Below are 16,523 nucleotides of genomic sequence, written 5' to 3'. Positions count from 1 at the left end.
CGAGAGTTTTGGGGTTCGGCCTAGGGCAGTGTTGTGGAGAGTTTTGAAGGGTTGATCCCATGGGTTTGGGTGTGTTTTGGGATGTAGGATGTATGGTGGGAATGTCGTATAAGGTTTGAGAATCGTGGGTTGGGGGAAAACGGGTGTACACTTGATCGGGCCAGGTGCCGAGCTAGTGCCGAGACAGGTGCCGCGCCAGGTGCCGAGCCAGATGCCGAGACAGACGCCGAGCCAGTGCCGAGCCAGGCGGCCGAGACGGTCGGCCGAGGTGCCGAGCCAGGCGGCCGAGACAGTCGGCCGAGGTGCCGAGCCAGGCGGCCGAGACGGTCGGCCGAGGTGCCGAGCCAGGCGGCCGAGACGGTCGGCCGAGGTGCCGAGCCAGGCGGCCGAGACGGTCGGCCGAGGTGCCGAGCCAGGCGGCCGAGACAGTCGGCCGAGGTGCCGAGCCAGGCAGCCGAGACGGTCGGCCGAGACACCGAGCCAGGCGGCGAGACAGCCGGCCGAGGTGCCGAGCCAGGCGGCCGAGACACCGAGCCAGGCCGAGACGCCGATCCTTTTTCCGAACCTTTTCCGAGCCAAGTGAGCCGTTTGCACAGTGAGGGTATGCCGGGAGTATGAGTGTTGCGTGTGTGTCGTGTGCGCGTCTTGAGTACGTTGTATGCGTGTCGGGTGCGTGCGTGGTGTGTTCCGGACGTGTGATTTTGTGTGATTGGCTTATAAGATGTTGTTAAGTGTGTGTACGTGTAACGTGCTAGATGTTGAAGTCATCCACGTAGGAATCATGCATTGTCGTTTAAAACCTCGTCTTTCCTGACTCTAATTATGATATTTATTTATCTTTCAAAAGGGTGATCTTTTACGAGGAAATTGTGGTTGAAGAAGGGAACTATTTAAAAGCTAAGCAATTGAGGTGGGCTTTTCTACCCTACTATTTTGTGGGTTATCTTTAATACGGACGCTGTTCCGGAAATGTTTATGGAGATGAACTGTTTGTCTTGCCAACTGTTTTGTTTTGAAACCTATCTGAAGTGGTTTACCACATATGTTTAATCGAATTCGGGTCTGTTGGGCTGCGAACCCTCAGGCTAGTGTACACGAGATCGGGAGCCATCTGAGAGCAAGTTGGCCGGTCTAGTTGACCTGGGGTGTGGCCACGCCCCTTGTCACCCGTTGGATCAGATAGTGTATGATGGTGGGAATAAGGGTGGCAATATCTGAAAATGACTGCGCAGTCGAATTTATGAAATATGTTTTAGTGTACTTGGGTTATTTTCTTACACTTAAAACCCCAAGGTTACACTGATATGGCATGACAAACTATGATTTTGGCGTGTGTCCACTGAGTGCAATAAGTACTCAGCCCTGCATGTTGTTTTCTTAATGTGCAGGTTGAGCGACGATGGGGATGACGGATGTTGAGCAATTAAAGTCAAAATTGTGTTTTTACTTTGCCTTTTGGATGGTGTCGTGTCGTCATACCCGGCATTATCTATCTCTTGGTCTTTTCCGCTGCTTTGTAATCCGATACAATGTTTTCATTTAAACTCTGTTTACTTTAACTTTAGAAATGTCGCTACAGTACATTGTTTAGAAGTGAACTTCCTCTAATTAAACATTTTCGGGTCAAGTATTCTTGTTCTCCCCTTTCTTCCCCGCTTCTTTATTCCTCCCCTAGTCGCGGTCCACCGTACTTCCTATCCTTAGGAAATGCGGGCGTGACAGAGTGGTATCAGAGCCTAGGTTTTCTTTCTGCTCTGGATCCAAGAGTCTTTTTCTGTTTTGAGTAAGTTTTCAAAAGTGTCATTGGCTAAACATCCGACTCATCGCACTCAACCTGAAATGAGGTAATGAAAATTTTGAATTTTTGGAAAGTATATGGAAGTGGAGGAAATTGTGATTTTGGGTTTTGAAAATGATTGTTGGAAAGTTTAAGTAAATATTGATGCATGTGGAAGGGTACAAAGTGATGTGAAAAGTTGGAAATTATGAGAGTTATGAACTGTTATTGTGTGTTGAATTTATATGAAAGCATGTGGCTGATGTGTGATGCTATGATGACGTGAATGTTGATGTGAGCTTTTACGTGTGAATGTGTTGGCCTTTTGAATGATTGAACTTAGACGTGAGAGGTTTCACTAGTGCTTCTTGGACCTATAGTAGATAAGGACTTATGGCCTTTGAACACCAGCGGGCTTGAAATTAGAACAGCGATACGTCTGCATACACATATCTCTCTCTTCTTCGGTTATGCACCCTGTTTTTATATGCGAGGCGATTGTTTCTATTTTTCTATAGATGGCGCGTATGTTCCGAACCCCGCGACGGAGTGATCGTGATAGACTTAGGGCACAGAGGGTGCTCAGGGAGTATAGAGTGTACCGGAAGAAGGATCACATACCGTTGATTGAGTTCGTAGCGCACTTCGATACCCTCTGGAGGGCAGCTCAGGAGTTCGGAGTGACAGAGCATGACGGCATTGAGAAGCTAATAGAATTGCTCCCTGACAGCTGGAAGGAGTGGGCTGAAAGAACGGCGAGGAGGTACACGTGGCATGAGCCCGTTACCGATGACATGGTGGGCGACATGGCTGGCTTTCGGAAGGCCGTGTATTGTGCACTGGTAGACTCTCGCGAGGAGCAGCCCCCACAGGATGTGCAAGAGAGGATCGTGTATCAGGACAAGTACGTGAGTATGTACGAGGATGAGCAAGGGTTTGAAGATGACTATGAGGAGGAACCCGAGGTGGCTCCGCAAGGGAATTCCGAGGAGGACGATGACGAAGACCCGGAGGAAGGGCCTATGGATGAGGATGATCGAGTCGTAGTCTAGAAATAGAATAGTTGATGTCTTTTTAGTTTTGTTTTTAGTACGATCTGCTCTTGGGAAACAACGTTTGACCTCCTTTCTTTTAATGAGAATTTGATTTTGATATATATCCTATGTGTTGCATCTTACTACATGAAGATTATGAGAAAATTTTGAGAAAGTGGTAATTTTGGATGAGAATTGTAGTAACACTTTTTGGATATTGAATCAGAATGCCGCCAAGACGTGTACGCCAACCACGACAAGGACCCAACGTGGAGGCACCACCTCCACCACCACCTCCACCCCCGCCTCAGCAAGAAAGATTCATAGTTACGTTCTCCAGGCAGAATCCCCCTAAATTCGATGGACAGGGAGATCCCTCAAAAGCCGAAGAGTGGATACGCGGCCTCGAGCGTATTTTCAGGGTCATGGAGTGCACAGATAGGGAGCGCATTGCTTGCGCCACCTTTCAACTATCAGGTGATGCCGATTACTGGTGGGAGACTCGGCAAAGAACTATGAATCCTGCACGCTTGGAAGCGTTAACATGGGAGGAGTTTAAAATGGAGATTGATAACAAGTATGTCCCAAAGACGTACAGACGGGCCAAGGTGGTAGAATTCCACACGCTGAGCCAAGGCCGAATGACTGTAACTGAGTACGACCGAGCCCTCGCACAGATGGCACGATATGCGCCCGAGTTGATGGACACCGACGAGAAATGGGCGGTGAAGTTCCGGGCCGGGCTCAAGGATGAGATAAAGGCCGCATTGGCTTGTCGAGGAGAACTCTCCTACTCGGAGATCTTGACTTGTGCACTGGACGTGGAAGATGCACTCCCTAAACCAAAAGTGGTGGCGACAACAAACGCGACACCCCTACAAGCTCAGTCAGGTCATCAAGAGAAGAGGAGGTGGGATGGTGATCAAACTCAGTATGGTGGCAAGAGGCCACAACACATGAAGAACCCACCCTACAATGGCGGGAGACAGAATACCTATCACCCGAGGGCAAGCTTTCCGCCGAGGAACCCTCAATGTGGAAGATGCTTCAAGTACCACACCGGAGAGTGTCGAGACCCCAGATGCTTCAGCTGTGGTGGAAGTGGCCATTACCTCCGAAATTGCCCGAGTAAGAACATGGGAACGGGAATGAGGCAGAACCAGTTAGGTTTCCGTCCACCATCCCAGGCACTACCTGCACCTCAACCGCCACAACGCCGCCAAGGACTGCCGTCGCAAGCAAGAGCCTACGCCTTGAAGGGGAAGCAGCCGGCAAACGGGAAAGAAACCTTTGGGCAAGGAAACTTGGCAGGTATGGGCACCCTTCACAACATGCCTATAGTTGTCTTGTTTGATACGGGTGCATCGCATTCCTTTATATCAACTTCTTGTGTGGATACATTAGGATTACCTACTGTTAAGACCGAACCCACTATGAGTGTGACCTCACCGGTAGGCGGGACTATAGATATATCCCGATCTTGTGCGTGTGTGAACTTTGGAATAGGTGAACTCAGTTTGTTGGCTCATAATTTACAAGTAATGACGATGGGTAGCGTAGACATAATCTTGGGTATGGATTGGTTAGCGGAGAACCACGTTACCCTTCATTGTAGAGAAAGGGAAATTTCGTTTGAAACCCCAGGAAAAGAGCCGACGAGGTTTTACGGAATCTCAATGAACCGACGCAAGTCCATTGTCTCCGCGCTGCAAGCCACTACAATGATGAGGAAGGGATGTCCAGCGTACCTTGTTTATTTGAATGGGGAGGAGAAGAAAGACAGGAAGATAGAAGATGTGGCGATAGTGAGTGAATATCCCGATGTCTTCCCCGATGCATTGCCGGGACCCCCACCCGACAGGCAAGTAGAATTCACGATCGATCTGGAGCCCGGATCGGCACCAATATCCAAGGCACCTTATAGGATGGCGCCAAAAGAGTTGGAGGAGCTTAAGGTGCAACTACAAGAGCTACTGGAATTGGGATTCATTAGACCTAGCGTGTCGCCATGGGGAGCACCAGTGTTGTTTGTGAAGAAGAAGGATGGAACGATGAGGATGTGCATCGACTATCGAGAGCTAAACAAACTGACGCTGAAGAACAAGTATCCACTACCAAGGATAGACGACTTGTTTGACCAACTTTGAGGGGCAGGAGTCTTCTCTAAGATGGACTTGAGGTCTGGGTACCATCAGCTGAGGGTTCGGCGAGAAGATGTACCCAAGACGGCTTTTCGAACAAGATATGGTCACTATGAGTTCGTTGTGATGCCTTTTGGACTGACGAACGCCCCGGCAGTGTTCATGGACCTTATGAACCGCGTGTTCCAACCGTATTTGGATCGGTTTGTCCTAGTTTTCATCGATGATGTGCTCGTTTACTCGAAGAACGTGGAGGAGCACAAAGAGCACTTGAGAACCGTCCTAGCAACTCTAAGGGACGAGAAACTATATGCCAAGTTCAGTAAATGCGAGTTTTGGCTCAAGGAAGTGAATTTTCTTGGACATGTAGTAACTTCAGATGGAATTCGTGTAGATCCGGCCAAGGTGGAAGCGGTGCAGGAATGGAAGTCGCCTTCTACACAAAATGAAATTCGAAGCTTCTTAGGACTGGCGGGCTATTATCGAAGATTCATTGAGGGATTCTCGAAGATAGCCAGGCCAATGACACAGCAACTGAAAAAGGGAGTCAAGATGATTTGGACACCAGAATGTGAGGCGAGCTTTCAGTTGTTGAAGGAGAAATTGACCACCGCACCAATTCTAGTTGTACCGGAGTCAGGGACTGACTATGCGGTGTACACGGATGCGTCGAAGGTGGGACTTGGATGTGTACTTATGCAGAAGGCGAAAGTGATTGCATATGCATCGAGGCAATTGAAGCCCCACGAGCTGAATTATCCGACACATGACTTAGAACTGGCAGCCGTGGTACATGCACTGAAGATCTGGAGACATCATCTCTATGGAGTCCGTTGTGAGATATATACGGACCATAAGAGTCTAAAGTACTTCTTTGAGCAAAAGGAGTTGAACATGCGCCAACGTAGGTGGCTCGAGTTGGTGAAGGACTACGATTGTGGTATAAATTACCATCCGGGAAAAGCAAACGTAGTGGCCGATGCTCTTAGTAGGAAGTCTCAATCACAGCTGGCCACCTTTCTTACTATCGAGGAGAGTCTAATCCAAGAGTTCAGTAAGATGCGGTTGGAAGTAGTGAGAATGCCCGAGACTGTGGAAGGAATAGTAGCCACGTTGGTGATGGAACCCGACTTAAGAGCCAGAATTGTGGAAGCTCAACGGCGAGATACGTTACTAGAGAAGATTCGCTCAGAAGTGAGGACGGGTGAACCCGGAAACTTTCGTGAGGCAGCGGATAATGGTCTCACATACAAGGGAAGGTTGTGTGTGCCTAAGGATGAAGGCCTGAGGATCGAAATCATGAGAGAAGCACATGAAACCCCATACGCTGCTCACCCAGGAAGTACCAAGATGTATCAAGACATGAAGAGGCAATTTTGGTGGAACGGTATGAAAAAGCATGTTGCAGCATTTGTGGAGAGATGCCTGGCATGTCAACAAGTAAAGGCGCTACACCAACGGCCCTATGGGAGATTGCAACCCCTTGAGATTCCAGAATGGAAGTGGGAACATATTGCAATGGACTTTGTGATAGGACTGCCAAAATCCCAGCGAGGAAACACTGTGATTTGGGTGATTATAGATCGTCTCACCAATTCTGCTCATTTTGTACCGGTTCGTGCTACTTATGGATCCAACGAGTTGGCTAAAATATATGTGCGGGAGATTATACGCTTGCATGGAGTACCAGCGACAATTACATCCGATCGCGATGCCAAATTTACTTCTAGGTTTTGGACGAGCCTGCAGCGCGAGTTGGGGACTAAATTGAATTTTAGTACTGCCTTCCACCCACAAACCGATGGGCAGTCAGAGAGAACGATTCAAGCCTTAGAGGATATGCTGCGAGCCGTGGTGCTAGATCGAGGTTGGGGTTGGGAAGAAGTGTTGCCTTTGGTTGAGTTCGCTTACAATAATAGTTACCAGGCGACGATCAAGATGGCTCCATATGAGGCATTGTATGGAAAGAAGTGTAGGTCGCCACTTTATTGGGATGAAGTGGGTGAGAGAAGAATTCTCGGACCAGACTCTGTAGAAGAGATGATAGAGATTGTCCGACAAATCCGTGGGAGGATCAAGGAGGCACAGGATCGACAGAAATCATATGCGGATGTTCGAAGGACCGATTTACAATTCGAGGTCGGAGAAAAGGTCTTTCTGAAAGTTTCCCCTTCTAAGGGAATAACTCGTTTTGGTGTGAAAGGAAAGCTGAGACCCCGATTTATCGGTCCGTACGAGATTTTGGATAGAGTCGGCGCGGTAGCATACAGATTGGCCCTACCACCAAACTTTGGAAATGTGCACAACGTCTTCCATGTGTCACAATTGAGGAAGTACGTGTTTGACCCCACACACATAGTTCACCAAGAAGAGATGATGGTCCTAAATCCCGATCTAAGTTATGAGGAGAAGCCCGAGGCCATTTTGGATCGAAGGGTGCAAGAATTGAGGAATAAGTCAATTGTTTCGGTGAAAGTACGGTGGAGGAATCATGGGGTCGAAGAAGCAACATGGGAATTAGAAGATAAGATGAGAGAGAAGTTTCCGGAGCTGTTTGAGTAATCTAGGCAAATTTCGAGACGAAATTTCTTTAAGGTGGGAGGAATGTAATATCCGAAAAAAAAAATATAGAATTTTATTCTTTTAAGTAAGGTTTGAATTTTTGTGAATATCTTGTTTAAGATATGGTTGGTAAATCTTATTTGTTTATTTTTTTTTTTTTTTGTGGATATGTTTTTACCTAAGCATTTGTTAGTTGGGATAATTAATTAATCAATGAATTAAACATCCTAATTAACTAATTGTTTTCTCTCCCTCTCCCTCTCTCTTTTTCGAAAACCCCTCCCCCTCTCCCACTAATTTCTCAACCTCTCCCCACTCCTCACAACCGATCCAAAATAGAAAAAAAACTATCTACTCTCTCTCAACCTTTCCCTCTCACCGTCGCTCATTTCTCTCTCTCTCGAAGTTGTTCTCTCACCGGTAAGGCTTCTCTCTTTCTCCCCCTCGGTTCTCACCTTTTTCCTATCACTCCCTCTCATCGAATCTTGGATTCTTCAAGGTGTTACTCTCTCTCGTTGTGAATCGGAGTCGGAAGAGGAAGTAAAGCGTTTGAACTACGTTTGAACTATCCGGGAAAGGTAACCCAAGACCCTAACTCATGATAATTTCGAAAACACATGCATTTAGGACGTTTTGAATGTTTTAGATCCTGTATAGGCTTTGTGATTATGTGTTTGTGTGGGGTATGTCTTCGGTGGTGACTGACAGTGGGTTCCGACCCCTTTTTGACTGAGCAAACAATCTCCTTTTAGTACGAAATTTTAAATGTTTAAACTTTGGTGTGTCTTCTGTGTGGTGTGTAAATTTCAGCTTCATTGGATGTCGGATGATTTTATAATGATTTTTGTAAGTGAACTGCGCTTTTCTGATGGATGTATGTTTTTGGGGGATGTAGTTGTGTGCAATGGGGGTGATTCTGGGTGCTTCGATAGTGTGAGGTATGTGGATGTGTTTGGCCAGGGGATGGCTCGGGGAAAACAGCGTTTGGTTCGGGTGGTTTGTGTGTGTTGGCCGAGAGTTTTGGGGTTCGGCCTAGGGCAGTGTTGTGGAGAGTTTTGAAGGGTTGATCCCATGGGTTTGGGTGTGTTTTGGGATGTAGGATGTATGGTGGGAATGTCGTATAAGGTTTGAGAATCGTGGGTTGGGGGAAAACGGGTGTACACTTGATCGGGCCAGGTGCCGAGCTAGTGCCGAGACAGGTGCCGCGCCAGGTGCCGAGCCAGATGCCGAGACAGACGCCGAGCCAGTGCCGAGCCAGGCGGCCGAGACGGTCGGCCGAGGTGCCGAGCCAGGCGGCCGAGACGGTCGGCCGAGGTGCCGAGCCAGGCGGCCGAGACAGTCGGCCGAGGTGCCGAGCCAGGCAGCCGAGACACTGAGCCAGGCGGCGAGACAGCCGGCCGAGGTGCCGAGCCAGGCGGTCGAGACACCGAGCCAGGCCGAGACGCAGATCCTTTTTCCGAACCTTTTCCGAGCCAAGTGAGCCGTTTGCACAGTGAGGGTATGCCGGGAGTATGAGTGTTGCGTGTGTGTCGTGTGCGCGTCTTGAGTACGTTGTATGCGTGTCGGGTGCGTGCGTGGTGTGTTCCGGACGTGTGATTTTGTGTGATTGGCTTATAAGATGTTGTTAAGTGTGTGTACGTGTAACGTGCTAGATGTTGAAGTCATCCACGTAGGAATCATGCATTGTCGTTTAAACCTCGTCTTTCCTGACTCTAATTATGATATTTATTTATCTTTCAAAAGGGTGATCTTTTACGAGGAAATTGTGGTTGAAGAAGGGAACTATTTAAAAGCTAAGCAATTGAGGTGGGCTTTTCTACCCTACTATTTTGTGGGTTATCTTTAATACGGACGCTGTTCCGGAAATGTTTATGGAGATGAACTGTTTGTCTTGCCAACTGTTTTGTTTTGAAACCTATCTGAAGTGGTTTACCACATATGTTTAATCGAATTCGGGTCTGTTGGGCTGCGAACCCTCAGGCTAGTGTACACGAGATCGGGAGCCATCTGAGAGCAAGTTGGCCGGTCTAGTTGACCTGGGGTGTGGCCACGCCCCTTGTCACCCGTTGGATCAGATAGTGTATGATGGTGGGAATAAGGGTGGCAATATCTGAAAATGACTGCGCAGTCGAATTTATGAAATATGTTTTAGTGTACTTGGGTTATTTTCTTACACTTAAAACCCCAAGGTTACACTGATATGGCATGACAAACTATGATTTTGGCGTGTGTCCACTGAGTGCAATAAGTACTCAGCCTTGCATGTTGTTTTCTTAATGTGCAGGTTGAGCGACGATGGGGATGACGGATGTTGAGCAATTAAAGTCAAAATTGTGTTTTTACTTTGCCTTTTGGATTGTGTCGTGTCGTCATACCCGGCATTATCTATCTCTTGGTCTTTTCCGCTGCTTTGTAATCCGATACAATGTTTTCATTTAAACTCTGTTTACTTTAACTTTAGAAATGTCGCTACAGTACATTGTTTTGAAGTGAACTTCCTCTAATTAAACGTTTTCGGGTCAAGTATTCTTGTTCTCCCCTTTCTTCCCCGCTTCTTTATTCCTCCCCTAGTCGCGGTCCACCGTACTTCCTATCCTTAGGAAATGCGGGCGTGACATCACCCATGAACCGGCTCACTACTCCCACTGCTTGTGCAATATCAGGCCTCGTACACACCATTGCATACATAATACTGCCAATTGCTGAAGCATAAGGAATTTTCTTCATTTCAGCACGTTCTTCTTTTGTACTCGGCGACTCCTTCTTTGACAGCTTAAAGTGATTGCCTAAAGGCACACTTACTAGCTTCGAATTATCCATGTTGAATCTTTCCAAAACCTTACCAATGTAAGCAGCTTGCGAAAGATACAATTTTCCTGCCGCCTTGTCACGCTCGATTCTCATGCCTAAAATTTGATTAGCCTCTCCAAGATCTTTCATGGAGAATCGTTCAGACAATTGCCTTTTCCACTTATCCATCTCCTTTTGATCACCTCCTGCGATCAACATATCATCAACATATAATAACAGAATAAGATAGCTCTTGTCAAACCTCTTGTAGTAACAACAATGGTCAGCGTAGCATCTTTTATAGCCAATCTCCATCATGAATCCATCAAACTTCTTGTACCACTGCTTTGGAGCTTGCTTTAAACCATACAAGCTCTTCTTCAACTTGCACACAAGATTTTCCATTCCTTTTACTACGAATCCTTCAGGCTGTGTCATGTACAACTCATCCTCCAAATCACCATGAAGGAATGCCGTCTTTACATCCATCTGATGTAACAATAGATTTTCTGCAACTACCATACTCAACACTAAACGAATCACAACAGGAGTGAACACATCTGTATAATCAATACCGTATCGTTGCTCAAATCCCTTGACAACCAGCCTAGCCTTGTAGCGCTTGCTACCATCAGCTTCACATTTGATTCGATAGACCCACTTGCAATGCAATGCCTTTTTCCCTTTAGGAAGTTCCACAAGCTCCCATGTGCCATTCAGGAGAAGAGAGGAAAACTCATCATCCATGGAAATTTTCCATCTTCGTTTATCATGGCCTTCTCCTGCCTCTGCATAACACTCGGCCTCACCACCATCAGTAAGTAACAAATAGAAATTAGAGGGCGAGTACCTATCAGGTGCACGTCGGTTTAGGCAGCGGAATAGTCGGTGGTGGAGTGCTTGGTTCTTCTTCAAGCACCTCTTCAGCATTCTGACTCTCCTTGCTCCCACTCGAGTTTGAGATGTCTAGCTCGACCACTTGTGGCTCAGAACTGCTGGGACTCGACGCCTCCCATCTATCATTGTACAATACCTGTTCATTGAAAATGACATCTCTACTGCGAATAACCTTACGGTTCTGCTCATCCCAGAGTCTATAACCGAACTCATCGCCTCCATAACCAATGAACGTACACTTAATAGATTTAGCATCCAACTTGCTTCTCTCAACGGAACTAACATGAGCATAAGCAACACAACCAAAGATGCGTAGGAAAGATAGATTTACCTCTTTTCCTGTCCAAACCTCCTCGGGTATCCGAAACTCCAAGGGAACTGATGGACCTCTATTAATTAGGAATGCAGCTGTGTTGACTGGATCTGCCCAAAAACTCTTTGGCAATCCACTTTTCAATCTCATGCATCTTGCTCGCTCGTTCAACGTTCTGTTCATGCACTTTGCGATTCCATTCTGCTGTGGAGTTCCTTTCACAGTTTTCTCCATGCGGATTCCATTCTCGGGTCAGAACTCCTTGAACTTTGCAAGTTCATATTCTCCTCCATTATCGGATCTTAGACACTTCACCTTCAGCCCGGTTTCAGTTTCAACAAGGGCTTTCCACTTCCTAAAAGCGTCAAACGCATCGGATTTACTCTTCAGAAAATAAACCCATAGCTTTCGAGTAGAGTCGTCGACGAAAGTCATATAATATTCAGAGCCTCCTAGGAACTTCACAGGTGCTGGTCCCCATAGATCCGTGTGGACCATCTCCAACTTCTGTGTCTTCAATTTTCTGCCTCCTCTTGAGAAACTCACCCTTTTCTGTTTCCCAAACACGCAATCCTCGCACAGGCCAACTTCAACAGTTTTCAGGCCAGGCAGTAAACCTCTTGAGCACATTATCTTCATCCCTTTCTCGCTCATGTGGCCAAGACGACAGTGCCACAAATCTGCATTATTTTCCTCACTTGCAATATCAATGCAATCTTTGGAGTTAGTTGTGGTATACAACGTACCCTCCTTCTTACCTCGAGCTACTATCATAGCTCCCTTGGTAATCTTCCAATTGTTGCAGCCAAACGTCACGGTGTACCCTTCTGCATCAAGCTGCCCAATCGAAATCAAACTTCTCTGCAATCCAGGAATGTGTCTGACTCCATTCAGTTTTATCACGGATCCATTGGATGTCACTACCTTCACGTTTCCCTTTCCCACGATATCTAAGGGCTCGTCATCAGCCAGATGTACCTTCCCAAAATCGCCAGAAACGTAGTCTTCCATTATCTCCACATTGCTGCAGGAGTGGAACGACGCTCCAGAATCCAATACCCACGATTCCATCGGACTACTGACACTCAAGACCAACGCCTCGCCATCGTCATCAGACATGGTAGAGTTTGCTGTCTTCTTGTTCTTCTGATCCTTATTCTTATACTTCTTCGGTGCCTCACACTGATTTCTAAAATGCCCAAACTCATCACAATTCCAGCATTTAACTTTATCCAAATCCTTCTTGGATTGGCTCCTCCCTCTGGAATTTGATCTTCCACGATTTTGCTTTCCCTTCGATCTGCCTCTTTGTTCTGTATTCAGTGCTGATCCCGAAGTAGAAGAGTCTGATTCTCTCCGGCGAACTTCCTCACCAATCATCAGATCTCTTACTCTGTCAACTGTTAGGTTTGTCTCTGCAGCAGTAACTGCTGTCACTGTGCCAGTCCAACTCTCAGCCAGAGATGATAGCAAATCAGGGCAGGAATTTCATCATCGAATTTTATATCAACCGAGTTCAGTTGCGAAGTAATCATGTTGAACTCGTTGAGATGTTGTTGCACCAGCTTTCCCTCTTGCATTCTAAAATTAAACAATCGTCTAATCAGATGTACCTTGTTTGCCGTTGATGGTTTCTGATACATGTCCTCCAAGATCTTCATCATCTCCTTTGTCGACTTTGCTGCAGTCGTGTGACAAGCCACATCCTTGGACAACGATAGCCTAATCGCGCTCATCGCTTTTCTGTCCAGCAGCTCCCACTCCTCATGTTCCATCTTTTCGGGTTTGGTTTTTAAAGGCTTCCAGAGATCTTTACCGTACAAGTAATCCTCAATCTGCATCTTCCAAAATCCGAAATCAGATCCGTCGAACTTCTCTACAACAATTTTCTCGTCGATCCCCATCGTGATTTCTGCCTCTTAAACCCTAGGCTCTTGATACCAGTTGTTGGGAAATAAACACGGGCAATCACGAATATGAAAGAGAATGAACACCAGAAATTGTTTACCCAGTTCGATACAATGTGTATCTACGTCTGGGGGCGATGCCAAGTCAGGGATTTCACTATATAATTTCAGAATAAGCATAATTTAACAATGATGGAGCACCTCTATTTATAAGTAACTAGAGAGCCCTAATTCTAGTCAAACTAGGAAACATATATCACAAGGAAAAAAATACTTTAAGAAAACAAATCATAAACATGGTAGGAGATAAATTATGCTCCATAATTAACAAATTCTTGCATTGATTGCATCCATTATATATCACACTATAAATACGCCTCAAATCTGCTCTTCTAATTGCATTAATCAACTAAGTTTTCTCAACTATTATCTTCTAATCTCTCTTAGTTATTCATAATTAACAAATTCTTGCATTGATTGCATCCATTATATATCACACTATAAATACGCCTCAAATCTGCTCTTCTAATTGCATTAATCAACTAAGTTTTCTCAACTATTATCTTCTAATCTCTCTTAGTTATTCATTTGTTAGTACATAATATGATGCCTCCGATACTCTTTTATTTTTTGATGTTCTTGGGCGCTACTACGACTGCTGTGGTATCTCAGTTTCAAGGTGAATTGTTCAATTTCTTAATTTAATTCACCAATACAAATGCATTTTTTTTATCTATTCTTATTGTCAGTCGGAATTTATCAATTTGTATCTAAGCACTAGCCATTTTTTTGCATACGTTTTTTAATTGGGGAGCGAAAATCGGTGATTGCTTTCACTAGCCATCGCCCCGTTATAGACATTACCATTTTGGTGTCCTATTTTCATTTTTCATAACTTTTTTCCGTCTTTCAGTTGTACAATTATTTCTTAAAATTATATTTTAATTTTGTAAAGTACTCCATTCCAAGATATAATACATACTCCCTCCGTCCCTAATAATTCATCACCATTTGACCCGACACGAATTTTAAGAAATGTAATATAAAATGAGTTGAAAGAGTTGGTGGCACGTGGGTCATACTTTTATATATTAGTTTTACAATAAAATGTGAGTGTGAATGAGTTGGTGGAATGTAGGGACCACTACAAAAAATAGTAAAAGTGAAAGGTGACAAATTTTTAGAGACGGACGGAAAAGGAAATATGTGACAAATTTTTAGAGACGTAGGAAGTATTTCTTTCGATGCACAAATTATGAATTAGATATTTAATATATAAAAAATGAAATAGCAGAGAAAAAAGTTAAAATAGAATAAAGTAAGAAAAATTAATACTCCATATTATTTTTTTAAAAAAAATTTGAAATGAAAAGTCTCAAATAGAAGTACAACTCTATTAATGTAGATCACATGACATGAAGTAATAATTATTTACTACCTCTGTCCTTTATTACGAGTTCTATTTTATCATTTTCACCGTCATCTATTAAGAGTCTTATTTCATTTTTTACTATAAATGGTAAGCAGACCTCACACTTCACAACTTATTTTATTCATATTTTATTATAATATATATATATATATATAGATGATTAAAGCATAACTAATATTAAGTGTATAACTAGAGAATAAATCTTAGCCACACATTATCTTAATCCAATGACTAAAATAAGTAAACATTTTTAGTTAATAAAAATTGCATAGGGGTATTTTAGGAAATCAACCTTGTTCTCATATTTTCACATATACACACCATTCACGCTCACACACAAACACACACTCCCTCCTTCTCCCAAGAAGGAGGTGGCGGAGCAGCTTGCACCTCATCTCCTCGTCGATTGTTTGCTTCGTTTCTTCTTCGTAACTATTTTTTAGGTGTCGTTTTCAGAGTTGTGCTATGGCCGTATTCCAGCTAATTTTAATTAATTAGTTTGCTGACTTTTTTTTAAGATTGGACTTTTTCAATTCGATTAGCAAATTCTAGTTTTCCTACCTTCTTCGAATTTTCTCTGAGTGTCGATCAAGCAAACAAACTCTTATCGCGATGTGCAGCGAAAAAAGCGACGGCAATTTAGTTTCTGGATCGAATCACGTTTCAGCTGAAAAGAAGGACCAAAAATTGACGCTCTTTGAAGATCTTTTTCAGGATTCAGACACTGTAAATTCGAATAGTGATGTATTCAACGACAATTCTAGCCCCTCCGACTGCGAGAGCGGCGTTTCCAGCGGCAAAAACAAGATCGGAAATGGCGGTGGGGAGGAGATTTATGGGATAATTACGAAATTCTAATCAATGATGTTGTTGCACCCACCCCAGATTGGTCTTCTTGTTCGATGGAGAGCCCGAGTGCAGCCCACAGGTGTTTCAGGTCAATGGGAATGTTAAGCAGCCCGCAGGTATTTTAGTGAAGTATATTGTGCATTACAGTGATGTATATTGTGCATTAAAGTGATGTATATTGTGCATTACAGTGATGCATATTTCTGCATGCTTATAGTGTATTGTTTTTCATTTTAGGGAAGTATATTGAGCAATTAGTGAACTACAATATGCTTACAGTGAAGTGTATTGAGCATGCCTTGACATGGAGTATATTGAGCATATAGTGATGTATATTGTGCATTACAGTGATCCATATTTCTGCATGCTTATAGTGAATTGTTTTTCATTTTAGGGAAGTATATTGAGCAATTAGTGAACTACAATATGCTTACAGTGAAGTGTGTTGAGCATGCCTTGACATGGAGTATATTGAGCATATAGTGATGTATATTGTGCATTACAATGATGTATATTTATGCATGTTTATAGTTAATTGTTTTTCATTTTAGGGAAGTATATTGAGCAATTTGTGAACTACAATAAGCTTACAGTGAAGTGTATTGAGCATGCCTTGACATGGAGTATATTGAGCATATAGTGATGTATATTGTGCATTACAGTGATGTATATTTCTGCATGCTTATAGTGAATTATTTTTCATTTTAGGGTAGTATATTGAGCAATCAGTGAACTACAATATGCTTACAGTGAAGTGTATTGAGCATGCCTTGACATGGACTATATTGAGCATATAGTGATGTATATTGTGCATTACAGTG

The sequence above is a fragment of the Salvia splendens genome, chromosome 1 (genome assembly GCF_004379255.2).
Source record: "Salvia splendens isolate huo1 chromosome 1, SspV2, whole genome shotgun sequence".
Lineage (NCBI taxonomy): Eukaryota > Viridiplantae > Streptophyta > Magnoliopsida > Lamiales > Lamiaceae > Salvia > Salvia splendens.
The sequence above is the reverse complement of the archived record's forward strand: the minus strand, read 5'-3'. Positions refer to the sequence as shown.